At 38.9% G+C, this 13907-nt stretch overlaps 1 protein-coding gene across 1 annotated transcript in view; it reads right to left on the reverse strand.

Moving 5' to 3' along the window:
• TENM3 (teneurin transmembrane protein 3) overlaps positions 1–13907 on the reverse strand; it is a 2716013-nt gene that overhangs the window by 1956996 nt on the left and 745110 nt on the right. The window contains exon 5 of the mRNA XM_083170719.1: positions 3719–3827. The gene's annotated coding sequence lies outside the window, so the exon portion shown is untranslated. The remainder of the gene's footprint in view (positions 1–3718; positions 3828–13907) is intronic.

Below are 13907 nucleotides of genomic sequence, written 5' to 3' on the forward strand. Positions count from 1 at the left end.
GCGAAGTCCCTTACGACGGTGTGAAGAGCCCCCATAGGGTGCGATGATCACCTAGTAAATGCATTAATAATGTGCGACATATTTGTAACAGGCATTATGTGTGTCGTGTATAAGGGCATTAATAATGTGCAACATATGTGTAATGGGCATTATGTGTGTCATGTGTATAAGGGCATTAATAATGTGCAACATATGTGTAAGGGGCATTATGTGTGTCATTATGTGTATGAAGGGCATTAATAAAGGTTGGCATAATGTGTAAGGGGCATTATGGTTATAAGGACATTAATAATGTGTGTCATGTGTAAGGGGCATTACTGTGTGGTATTATCAGGGGTGCAGCGGGAAAGGGGTAGGGGTACAAAATACCCAGGCCAAAATCTGATGGAAGGGCCCAATGGGGGCCTGGGCCCTCTCCCCTTAAGTGACAGCAGCAGCTGCAGCTTTTCTCCTCTGCCCAGCACACACTGCTTTGTGCTGGGTTGCAGTGTGGCCATGGAAGTGCTTAAAATACAATATTTTCTCAGGATTTTTTTTCTAAGGGTATAATGTGAATAATGTGAGGAGTAATGTACATAAGGTAAAGTGGTACTCCTGTGTGATGTAACGTGAATAAGGGACACCATCGCATGATATAATGTGAATAAAGTTGCACAACTGTGTGGCATAATTTGAATTGGGGGTACTATTGGGTGGCCATGCCCCTTCCCAGCAAGAACACACCCCTGTTTGGCCTGCGCACCGAATGTGTGCACTGTTTATATTTAAAATATTGCGGGTAGGAGCACCAAGATGATGACTGCTATGATGAGGGTTGATGGTGCTGGAAAATGGGAGCAGGGTCAGAGGTGGAACTAGTGGCGGTGCTAGGGGGCACCAGCCAAAATCTTGCCTCGGGCGTCATTTAGGTTAAGGCCGGCTCTGATCCTAAATATATTTATTTTACATGATTAATCTTATGATTAATTCTTGTAAAACACTAGAGAACATATAGTATAAAGCCTTAGGGTACTTGTTTCCTAGCACGGCGCCCAGATTTTGTACGCATGGCACCGTAGGGAAATCGCATCGCATTGCATGGGCCATTATAGCGGCATGCGATGCGATGCAATTTTTTCATGTAATTTGTTTTCATTTTACACCACAATATCGCATTGCATCACATGTCCCGCTAAATTGCATGTGGGTGTGCGATGCCATGACATTAGGTATACACTAATATGTACCCCCACTATCCACGCCACCCCAAAGCGTGGTGAGCGCAGCGTGCCCCGCGCGGGGAGTCGGAACGCGTCCTCCTACTTTTTTATTACCCCACTAACCACGTAGGCAGGAGTTGATTTAATATAGTGTGGCAAGCGTATGCAGATTACTTTACATGTATTCCGTGTCCCCTCGCAGGGCTCGCTGCGCTCGCCACGGTTCGGGCTAGCTGCGCTCGCCACACTATATAAAATCAACTCAACGCCAACGTACTTACTAAATGAATCTGTTTGATGTGAGTATTTATTTATATATTTGTCTATTTATTTTGGAATAATAGATTTTCTTGTTTTTCATAAAATGGTTGTTACAGTACATACAGTATTGCTGAAACATTAAAGCATTTTATTAGTACTCAATTAACCATCTCTCATAGCCTTGAAGTTTGTGTGCGTCGGCGTGAGCTGCAGAATCTCACATGTCATGTTCACATTTCATCTTTAAAGAATGCAAAGTAAATAAGTTAACAATGTATTGGAGTGTACAAAACACTGGATGCTTTTGAAAATAATCCATTAATTCTTTGGGGTTATGATCTTTTGAGTGCACATATCTTCTAATGCTTCTTTTGTAGGCATGCAGCATAATTTATTTTAGGTTTAGAGTAGTGAACTTACAGAAAAATGTAAGGAATAATTATACATGTGCTGAAGTATTAGCAATAAATTAAATTCCACAATTTACAGGTATGAGTTTGGATGCGTCTATAAATGTGACCTGCAATCTCTATGTACTGTAATAAAGACTTTATTTCATTGGTTGCTAAGCTACTAATTGTGTACCATCTACACACTCCAAAGCCCCCTATGCCCCATTTATGATTGCATAAATGGGTGCCTGCCATAAGATTAGCAATAAAGTCAGGAGTTAATAAAATAAAGAAAAATACATTTAAAGTTATTCCTCACTATTACCATAAAGATAACACAGAAAAGGTATTAATGGGAACAGGTCAGTGCCATATTTGCACCATGGGGGTCACCATCTGAAACGGTGTAAAATTTGGCCTATTATACAGTAACATAAAACTCTAACTACAACACTCTCACACATAACAGTTGCTTGGAGTTGCATTACTGCCATCCAATTACCACCCCAGTAATCCCATTTCACACAAAGCAACTTCAGTAACGATCTTACACTATCACAACCCTCTCACACAAGACAGATAGATTTAATTGCATTGTTGTAATCAAATTATTACCCCAGTACTTCCATTTTACACAAAGCAAGTTCAATAAATATCTGCCGGACTAGGAATCGGGCAGAGATGAGCAAACGTGTACAAATTCATATTTGCCTATGCGCTGTCATTGTATGTGAGAAAAGAGATCCATAAAACTCATATTGAGTCTGGACAAGAGATAAAGTGGAAGGTGATAATGCACCAGCCAATCAGCTAATATCTGTCAAGTTATATGCTGCTTTTGAGCCAATTGCCCGGTGCGTTACCACCTTATGCCGCCCATACACGATGCGATGCATAACGTTTGTTTTAAACAAGATTGCATCTCATCTAGTTTATGCATTTTATGTGCTGTGCGATGGGATGTGCATGGGAGCGTGCATCTCATATATGGGCGGCATTAGACTTATCTTCTTCAGGTTTCATTCACGGTCTCTTTTGCACTGAATAAGTACCTTATACTAGATCTTGTTATCTAACACGTTATTACCATCAGGGCATTTGATTTGCATGTTTTTGGCAGCATCATTAAATGTCTTCTTTCTACACACTGGATTTAAAACATAGCCCAATACACCTGCCAACTTATATGTGGTACAATGTTTTGTCATAATGGAGGTGGTAAGCTTGAGAGGCCATTTTTCATTTCTGATATCTGCTATTATCTCCCCATTCCTGACAACAGCCACAACCCCATAGGTTGGGAGGATGTGATGCTGTCATATTTACCAAGCTCCATAGTGCGAATAATTCCCATGCTTGTCCAACTTAGCTTACACCATCTCATGACAGTGTTAGCCTGTTGTAGCATAGGGGGGACATATTGCAAAAGTAACGAGCAGGCGTTCCTCCAGAACATCCCTGACAATGGCCGCTGTCCATGTATGGTCAATGGTCAGTAGTGCCACATATGCGCATGAATCCTGCTTCCACTCCTTTCAGAGCCTCTGTCTCTGAGGGTGTTGATTGCACCCAGATCACATTAAGTACAGTATGTGATTATTGATACTGATGTTATATGTTGGTCATGGTTAAAACAATAGCTCCCAGTCTATAAGTGGGTGCTTCAGTCTGCCCTCTTGGTCTAAGGTTATGAAAGGTACAAACACAACCCAAGGTCACCCTCTCTTTTTCTAAGTTATTGTAGGATGTGTTACCTGTGCAGTGGTGTATAAGTCACTTAGAGGAGTCCTCAGCTAATAAAAATTTAATTAAAAAAATGTACTGCTGTCATTAATGAAATTAAAAAAAATGTAAGGTAGCACTTACCAATCCAAGTTACAGTATGTGCTAACAATGTCTTGGTCTTCATCAGATACCGTATAATCCGCAGTAAATTTTGATTGAAGCCCTTGATCCTCTCTTCATCCAATGTAATCTAGTAATTTGAAAAAAAAAAAATCATTGATTATATGTTTTAACAAACCAGAGATCAGTGAAAAAGAAATCGGAAAAAAACACACCCCCATCTCTTTTCATATTTACAGCTGAATAATTAAGAATTTTAGTCAATGAGGTACATAAACAATTCTGACAAATACTTTACAGCACTAGTATGAGACTGAACTACAGATTAAGCATGTACTGTATCTACTATACAGCAAGCATTTTTAAATCCTTGTCCCTTGTGTCATAGCTGTCATCATTATCAATGTGTACTTGCACAAGTGCTATGCCTAGTGTAAATGATATGTTCATAGTGTAAATTATATGTACAGGTTCAACTGTACATCAAGACACTTAATATTTTGTGTTACTGTATATCTTCTGTTAGCTAACTTTGATTTCTTCCATGACATCACTGCTTATTCAGCTTTGCCTGACAATTGCTTAATGCCTATTTCTGTGGATAGCTGTATTGTCAACAACATTCACTTTTTAAATATGTGCATCCTTGACTTGTGATCACTCTAAATGGTAGGAATCTATTTTAGTCTGGTAGAACATTTTTCTTGGTTGGCAGGTCAGTACAGTATCAAAACTTGTACGTGGTGGGTACAGGTACAAAATAATGCTTTGGGACCCCCTCCTACACGCATGAGGAGAGGAAGAAGGTGATAGTGAGAGTTAGAGGGTGGCATGGGGAGGCAGATGGTGGCAAAATGGGCAGCAGGTGTCAGGATGTGACGCATGAGACAGTGGGTGGTAAGGGTGAAAGGGGAGGAAGTGTGAGAATGGGAGAGTAATTGGGTGCAGTAGAGGCAGGGGGTCACCATAAATAGTGGAAGCTATAACCTATCTGGTCCCATTATATTAAACGACCATCAATAGCTGGGTTACATTAATTAAAATTGGTCTTATAGCCCAAGGGAAGATGATGGCGGTACCAGGGGGGCCTGCATCAACACCAGAATTGAATAACTGTCTCAGTTGTGATGTGGCTGGCAGGTAGAGGAAATCAGTTAAAAATTTGACTAAACATAGGTTTACTTACTGGAGTTCATTCAGGAGGTACAGAGAAGGATCCGGGATTATTGGAAGCCTCCCTGGCCACCACACTCCTCGTTTGGCTAAAGAGCAGCCTCTTATTGAAAATGGTTGCTATAGCAGTGAAGTGGTGGCATACTAATGAGGAAGTTTGACTCATTATAAAGCCACTGGTAGGGCCCCTTTATAGCTGCAAGATGCAATGCACCGGCTGCAGCAACCCTAGTTTTGCTCTGAAATTAATCACATAATACATTGCATAAGCATAATCTTAGATATCTATTATAAGTATTCTATGTTTATTTAATCAAGCACAAATGTGTGAGATGAACAAGATGGACATAATATGGTCACATTGGCAGCAATTCTGTGTCACTGCATTGATAACATGCTGCCTTTATTAGGTTTTTGTGTGGTTTTGTGCTAAAAAGAGAGCAGCACTTATCAAAGTATATAAAGGTACAAGGTTGTATAGAGTGTTAAAATATGTCACGTTATGCATATACAGTATTTATAAGAAAAAACCTGTTAAATAAAAACGGAATCACTCAGCTAAGGAGATTCACAGTGCATGACGCTGACCAGTATCCAAATGACATCAGGGGTGAAATGTAATAGGATGAGAGATTCAGAAAGTGAGAGATTTGGGAAGAAATCTCCAGTTTTTTTAAAGGGGCAATCATTTACACTGCAAAACCAGATTGATTTTGCAGTGTAAATGATTGCCGCTTTAAAAAAACTGGAGATTTCTTCCCAAATCTCTCACTTTCTGAATCTCTCATCCTATTACATTTCACCCCAGGTACCCTTCAGCTGTTACTGACGTCTGCACCGACTATCCCTGCTCTCCATAGAAATGGAGCATCAAAGGGAAAACTAGGGTAAAAACCACTGAACTCTTACCTTTCCCCAGAAGGGTATAAACATTACTTTTAACCAGTTTTAATTTTACAGGTACCACTCTTTTTTTATAAACACCCTCTTGTAGACAGAATAGTGGAAGAACCAGCTCTCCAGGTATATTAAGGCATAAGAGAAATGTACACATCCGGCCCAAAAGCCATTTAAACTGCACACAGCAGTGTTCCTCAGGGGCTAAGGAAGACTGCTGTGTGCAGTTGAAATGGCTTTTGGACCATGTTTGTACATTTCTCTTATGCCTAAATAAAATGCAACATATGCCGCTGTCTTCAGTCCTTGGCCAGTCACTGCTAAGTATGATTTTTTGGTTATATTGATGTTTGACACGATGCTCTATTAAATACATTTTTGCATCAAATACCAAGGGTGTGCTGGTCCTGTCGTTCCAGGAGACTGAGGGTCTCTCTGGCTGGCTTACCTATATATATATATATATATATATATATATATATATATATATATATATATATATATATACATATATATATATATATATATAGTGTGGCCGAGCACGGCTGCCCTGTTGCTGTTGCTGGTCGGGTGCCCCGTCAAGGAGTATGTAGACTTTGGCGGGTGTAGCACTCCAGACACTTGAAATAATCCAAAAAAGTTTTATTGAAGACAAGCAACGTTTCAATGCGTGACGAAAATGCACACGCATTGAAACGTTGCTTGTCTTCAATAAAACTTTTTTGGATTATTTCAAGTGTCTGGAGTGCTACGTCCACACCCGCCAAAGTCTATATATATATATATATATATATATATATATATATATATATATATATATATATATATATATATATACAGTAGTCCTATTGCGCCGGCTCCCAGCCACAAATAAGACAGGCGGCACTCCAACGGATTGAGGTAAAATGAAACAAGTGCTTTATTTCATGGATGCGGCTGCCTACGTTTCAAGACCTCAGTCTTGTCCTCAGGGCGTGCATATAAAGAAAAGTGATGTGCAATGCACATCACTTTTCTTTATATGCACGCCCTGAGGACAAGACTGAGGTCTTGAAACGTAGGCAGCCGCATCCATGAAATAAAGCACTTGTTTCATTTTACCTCAATCCGTTGGAGTGCCGCCTGTCTTATTTGTGGCTGGGAGCCGGCGCAATAGGACTACTGTATATTTATTATTCAAGGAAGGCACCACGGGCAATATTCATTCAGCATTGAGTGCCGGACTACACAGACCTGTATATATATATATATATATATATGTCTGGTGTCTTTTTCTGTGTCTCTGAAACACTGCCATCTGTTGGCAGTGAGTGAAACTACATCACTGTCTCTCACACATGCACAAACATAGAGTCAATCACAAGGTACAATAGCAGACTAGCTTTCAAGCATTTGCTTCGAGCGGGATTACTAGTAATACATATGACTCACTCAACAGTGTGATAACTGAAGAGGTAAAGCAGAGCTCACTATTGGACAATATAGAAAGTTGTATTATCCAATGATGATGCAAGTTATTGGATACAGGTGAACTGATCTAATTTGTTTTGCTCCCTTGATAACACAGAGTGATAAGCCATAATTGCCAGTGTCATAATACCGTATAAGCTAAATTGGCCCAAAATGTGAATAATATATGAGCCTTCAAAATAAATAACCAAACGTGAAAATGGAAGTTGCATTTATTATTATTATTATTATTATTATTATTATTATTATTATTATTATTATTATTATTATTATTATCATCATATGTTTATAAGCTAATTATACAAATTGATTTTGTGTAATTATAAATTAATGTATAATTAGAATGTATCCAATCATACTGGCCACACACATCAATCAGCAGTTGAGCCTATTAAAACATTATCAAAATACATTTTTAAAGAAAGTGGTTTAAATCTAACACTACAAGAATGTTGGCATCATTTAAAAAAGTATACTACTGAAATAATAAATAATAGTGAACAGTGTTTTCAATGAGCTATGCATTACAAATTAATTAGCAAAAACTAAGCACTAAAAACAAGCAATTTTGACAATGGTGTTAAGTATGGGTAAGTTATTTACTTGTTTCCTATTGTGATCTAATTAACAAAGAACAAGTAATAGTGGTTGTAAGTAGTCCTCAGCGTAATTATTTTATTAATTTTCCACTCACTATGTCCACGTAATTGCTTCTACATCATACTGAGAATGCACACTGTTATAATAGCTCAACAAATGTTGTTTTAAATTGGCTCAAGCAGTCAACAGCATTGAAAGCCAAAGCGGTAAATGACTTTACAGTTCTACTAGATCTATAAATTCAGCAACTGGCTAAAAGATGTTTCAAATACGTACACCGCGGCTTTTATTTTTTTATAGAAAGTAAAAATGACACAATAAAGTAAAAAGCACATTGACTGAAAAAGCAGAGATACTATGATTACAATGAGACCATTTGCTTTGAACTAACTGTACTTGACTAGGATAATGTACCAGAGGATTGTATGCAGCAAGCCCACAGGAAATGCTTTGTGTTTAAGTTTTAAGAAAAGATTTTAAATCATTATTCTCGCAGCCTACGGTATTTTGGTTCCAAGAAGGACAAATTGAACCCTTTTCATACTTATGACCAATTATTTATAGTATGCAATGTACAATACTGTTCTTTAGAATGTATGATCAAACATATACATTTACACAGTGTGTCTTTCAGTACAGTTTAGCATATTTTAGATTTAAAGATTACATTTTGTATAGCCCTAACAAAGAAGTCATACTTAAAAGTGGATTGTGCCATGCCACTTTGTTGAACAATATATATGTAAGTAGTAACCTTATGGCTCTTTAAAGATCATTTTAAACTTTGTTGCCAAGAAAAAAATGATATTTTCCAGTTGTATGTTTGTGTATTTTATCACTAAACTAGTTAAACAAGTTTCTGATAATATACTGAATTTTTAAACCATCATAAAAACTAACTATATTGTATATGTGTATTCGGAGTTCTAAAACATGTTTTAAGTGTGCATATTAAAAATAGAGCTTTTCTTTTCCCATATAAATCATTTTACCTTTAAGGTTTAGCGATTCTTGTTACTGTGTGTGCGTGTGTGTGTGTGTGTGCAGGGCTGGTGCTAACGCTAGGCATTTGCCTATGGGCGCCAGACACTAGAGGGCAGCACTGCAAGCTGACAATAAATGTTTCCTTTATTATTTTCTTGGGTGCCTAAGAGTAATCAGCCAGCACTGACTGCATATCCGAGGACTGTAGAGTGGTAAGTGTAAACATTGTGTTTTGTGCTGCAGCAGTGTGTGCTCCTGACAATCCTTCGTCCCCCCCCCCCCACCGCCACCGCAATAGTGCCTGACACTGACAATCCTACTCCCCACATTGGATCTTCTGCCTGCCTTATGTTCTGCTTACCCTCCGCACGCGATTAGACACAATTCTACACCCCTTCACATTTACCGCGATTATACACCCCCATGATAATGCCCCTCCCATATTTTCCGCAATTATCATTACACCCTCGCCCCCCTGTTTTTCGACACCCATAGTGTACATTAAAACTGTTATATATTCTCAGAATTTCAGTGCTTGCACAATGTAACTGTGAACTTTAAGAGCAGCCATGGGGTCAGATGCTGAATGATGTTATGATGTCACACAGCACCACACTAAGGTGTCCACAGAGGAGCTACGGCATTTTATTATTATTATTATTTACAGTTTCTTGTATAGCGCAGTAGATTCCATTGCTCTTTACAAATGTTGACAACACCGAAAGAACAAACTGGGTAAGACAGACCTACATGGAGAAAGGGGGTCCCTGCTGCAAGCTTACAATCCTACCACATCACCCAATAGCACCCAGAATATTGCTGCCCAGAAATTCTGTCAGCACAATCCCTGCATATTCAAACTCATGTTACACCCCCTCATGTCAATCACATTACACCCCTAATTATTAATTATAATTATTGGCTAATTATCTTGAATGGGAATACACACAGATGTCCAGCTAATAGGATGCTGGTATTTAGAATACAGATGCCTGATAGAGGAAATCCTGACATGGGTACAGTAAATATACTTACCTTAGCCCTGCTCCCCCCCTCCCCAACCCTAACCATGCATGTGAGTGGCTGGGCACAGGGTAGTTGGGAATGCTGCTTTGCCTATAAATATATAAATATAAACCTTGCACCGGTCCTGTGTGTGTGTGTGCAGGGCATGATTAACCAATAGGCTGATTAGGCTGCAGCTTGGGGAGCTGTGTCCCAGCACAATAGATTGAACTGGCATAGGAGTGATTCCTGGTACTGCTGGAGTTGGAAGCCAAGCAAAGCCTCATGAGATTTACCCCAGGAACTGTGGGTGCCTGCTGGGATTGACAGTGTCACTGAGGAAGGAACATGGGGAACAGCAGATCCTGTAAGGACTGTGGCTGGCTCCACCACCAAGCTGTGATTTATACAACTGAAATTGGTGCCGGCATTGGCAAATGAATACACATTTCATGATGCTGGTGGGGGGGAAAGGGGGCATCGGTCGTGCTGCAGCATGGCTGTCGTTAATGAGGACTCCCTTGTCTGAACATTATTCTTGCAGCCTACAGTATTTTGGTTCCAAGAAGGAAACATTTGAATATGGTTGCTAACTACGCACGGGAGCACGCATCATTACCAATATCAAGGGTACACACACTAAGCATATTGTTCACAATATTGTTCAGAAAAGCCCTTTCTGAGCAATATTTTGAACAATATCACCTAGTGCGAATGGCTTAAGATTTCCTAGTATACAGCTCATACAGTATGTATGGATTTCTCTGTGTAAGTTACTGGCATTCCTTTTAAACATTGTCTTATCCAATATGACCAAATCTTCTGTGACGGTGTTCTAATGGCTGTAACAGTGCTGTTTATAGAGGACATACAATTGGCAACACCTTCTGTTTTAATCTATGATGACCCTTTTCTGTTTTGTGGTCACTCTGTACTAGAACAGTAATGGCTATAATATATGCTGCCATGTCTTGGATTTTTGGGACCATTGTTCTTGTTACAAATATTTTAAGTGGCTTATAAGTATTACAACTTCATTAGCTGTAAGCAATTGATTTCTGATTCCTTTAATTATGATAGGGTCACATTGGCTAACATTAAAAACCATTCTTCATTGCAGCTGAAATGCCATGTTTTGCATTAATTTCTATAGCAACAATATTTTCTGCACTTAAGGCTGATTTATCTTTGTAGTTGGATTTCTTGCTTTGGATAGGATTCACATAGGATTTATTTGCTTGCACTTAAATGCTTTGTGCCCAATCTTATGAATTTTTCATGTTTTCTATGCAATGCAGTAGTCTTTGTTTCACATGGCACACATCCTTGTAACTGTAGTAAGTTTGCTCTATCTGTGTCTGTGGTTAACTTTTGATGTTTGCTTCCTAGGATGGCAAGAAGTGAAACTCATCTATATTGTTCTGTAACATTGGTGTAGTAATTTCTTTATCATATACTTGCACTGCAGCAATGCTAATTGCTAAGAAAGAGAAATAATTTTGTCAGTCCCTCATACTGCTGCATTCACATAACTTGGTACTGTGTAATTTAAATTCATCCTACTATCTGTAGTGCTTTTCACAGGTCTTTTGCTGACCTTTTCCCCATGTAATATAGAGTATACATATCACACTTCACTTAAACCAACAACAGCCATGGCTCTTTCAATATAATCTGGATAGGAATATCATGGGATCTACTATAAAGTTATACAATCTATCATACTTCAGTTGCATTTCAATAGTATATATATACTGTATATATATATATATATATATATATATATATATATATATATATATACAGAAGTACCAACACACTCGCCATTCCTAGGAATGGGGTGCAAACAGCACCCACATCCCAGGGTGGGGTGCGGTGGCCTGTGACCACACACTCTAGTAAATACAAACACAGGGGGCCCAGCACTTACTACAACAAACTAACTCACCTTAACATTCAAATAATCAATAAATAAATAATGGGGTTTTAGTTCATGAATTGATCAATGCATTTATATATATATATATATATATATATATATATATATACAGATGGAGCCAGGCTCCCTCTTGCTGGCGAATCGCCAGAACGTCACCGCTGGCGATCCGCCAGCAGCCCGGCGTCCATCTGACTGAGACGCGCGTGCGTCTCACGCGCGTCTCAGTTTCCGGGCTGCGGGAACCCTGTCCGTCTCCGCATTAGGGAGACGGACAGGGTTAGGGGGGGTGTGGGGAGGCGGTGGGGACCCTGGGTGACCGCCGACAAGCCGGCGGGGACCCGGGGGAAGACGTCGGAAGGGGACGCGCGCGCATCTCATGGGCACACGTCCGCTTTCGCATATACAGATGGCGGGTGGCGGGGGATGGCGACTGGCGTCGCCATCGCCATCCCCTGCAAAGAAGAGACCCGCTCCCTATATATATATATATATATAGAGAGAGAGAGAAAGAGAGAGCGCAAGAAAAGAGGGAACTCACCAATCGTTGAATAAACGTGAAAAAAGATTTATTGTTGCTCACATGACACAGCTAACATAGTAATTAAGGCTGAAACAAGTCCATCGAGTTGAACCTATCTAACGTGTACTCTGTATATTTTCAGGTTGCATTATTCTCTGCACCTATTAGTTTGATAAACCCAATACAGGTGTAGCTCCTGTGTACATGCTTCTTACAGACATAATTATGCTTGCTATGTCATCAACCAAAATGCATTTGCAAATTTTACATATACTGTATCTTACTTTAACCCAAAACTAAAATTTTTGATAGTTGAAGCCACAAATGCTGTTACAAATGTAATGAACCTAATGCTGATCTATATAATTGTTTATGGTCATGCCCTACGGTAGCGAGTTTGTGAACAGTATTACAGGAATAGCAAAAAAATAAGGGACAAAAAAACAGCACTAATGAAAAAATATTTGAATATACGATTGGATGATCTTTACATAAAATTATTTTAATTTGCATAAAAAAAATGGCCATATACACAACTTTTAAAAACACTTTTGATGAGTTGGTTGCTTCCACAGTTTTAGACAACATAAAATGGAGAGTCCATTACTATTAATGCCCACAGATTATATATAGTATTACAGGAATATATCACTTATACTTTGAATATTCCTTTTACTGTTTCAAAAAATTGGGCTTTTTGGAATATACATACAGATCTTGATAATAACTCTTTATCAAAGGCCATAAACTATTACTGGCCAAGTACACAGCAGCCACAAAAAAAGGTATTTTGTTGCAATGGATTGCCCCAGCATATCCACCATTAGCACTAGTGCACTCATCTTTTCATGATGGACTGGGTAGAAACGTCAACTCAAAAGGAGAGACTGACCGAGAAATCTTTTGGCGTGTGGATGCCTTATGTTCATACTTGTTTTCAATTGATTAAAGAGGCCCTTAGTACTGGTACACCATTCTAAAATGAGTCTCTGTAGTAAAGTTTCTCTTTCATAGTTTATGTAGCCTTAAGTAAGGTTTTAGTATATCTTTACTTTTATTAAATCTATTGAATTGTCTAAATTAGTTATATATTCTCTAAATTTATAGGTTTTATTGGATTTTCTTAATATGGTATGGTGATTTTGGATGTTTATTTATAACACTTTATCATCTGTATGTTATGAGTGTACAGATTGGATGATGTGGTAGAGTTTCTTTATACAAAATGGATGGGTTATAACTATGAACAGCCCAGTTGCTTAACCAGTGGAATGGTTTACTGAAGATTAAATGAAGTACAGCCATACTGGTATGGATGTGGGGGAGCTTGAGAGAAGCAGAGTATCATGCAATTCACCAGCCAGTGTTTGCAGAATGTGAGTGAAGGTGCAGGATGCAATATAAAGTGGTTAGTAGCAGGATGGATCTCACTGGTATAAATACATTTACTACTACATCACTCTCACAAAGGGCCTTATTCTAGTTCACTCTTTCTGACAAAATCCTTCTTAGATGATCAAGACCATGTGCACTGCAGGGGTTCAGCTGTAAAAGGTGCAGAGAGAATTAGATTTGGGTGAGTTATTTTGTTTCTGTGCAGGGTAAATACTGACTGCTTTATT

Source organism: Crinia signifera, chromosome 1 (assembly GCF_055691185.1).
Source record: "Crinia signifera chromosome 1, ASM5569118v1, whole genome shotgun sequence".
NCBI lineage: Eukaryota > Metazoa > Chordata > Amphibia > Anura > Myobatrachidae > Crinia > Crinia signifera.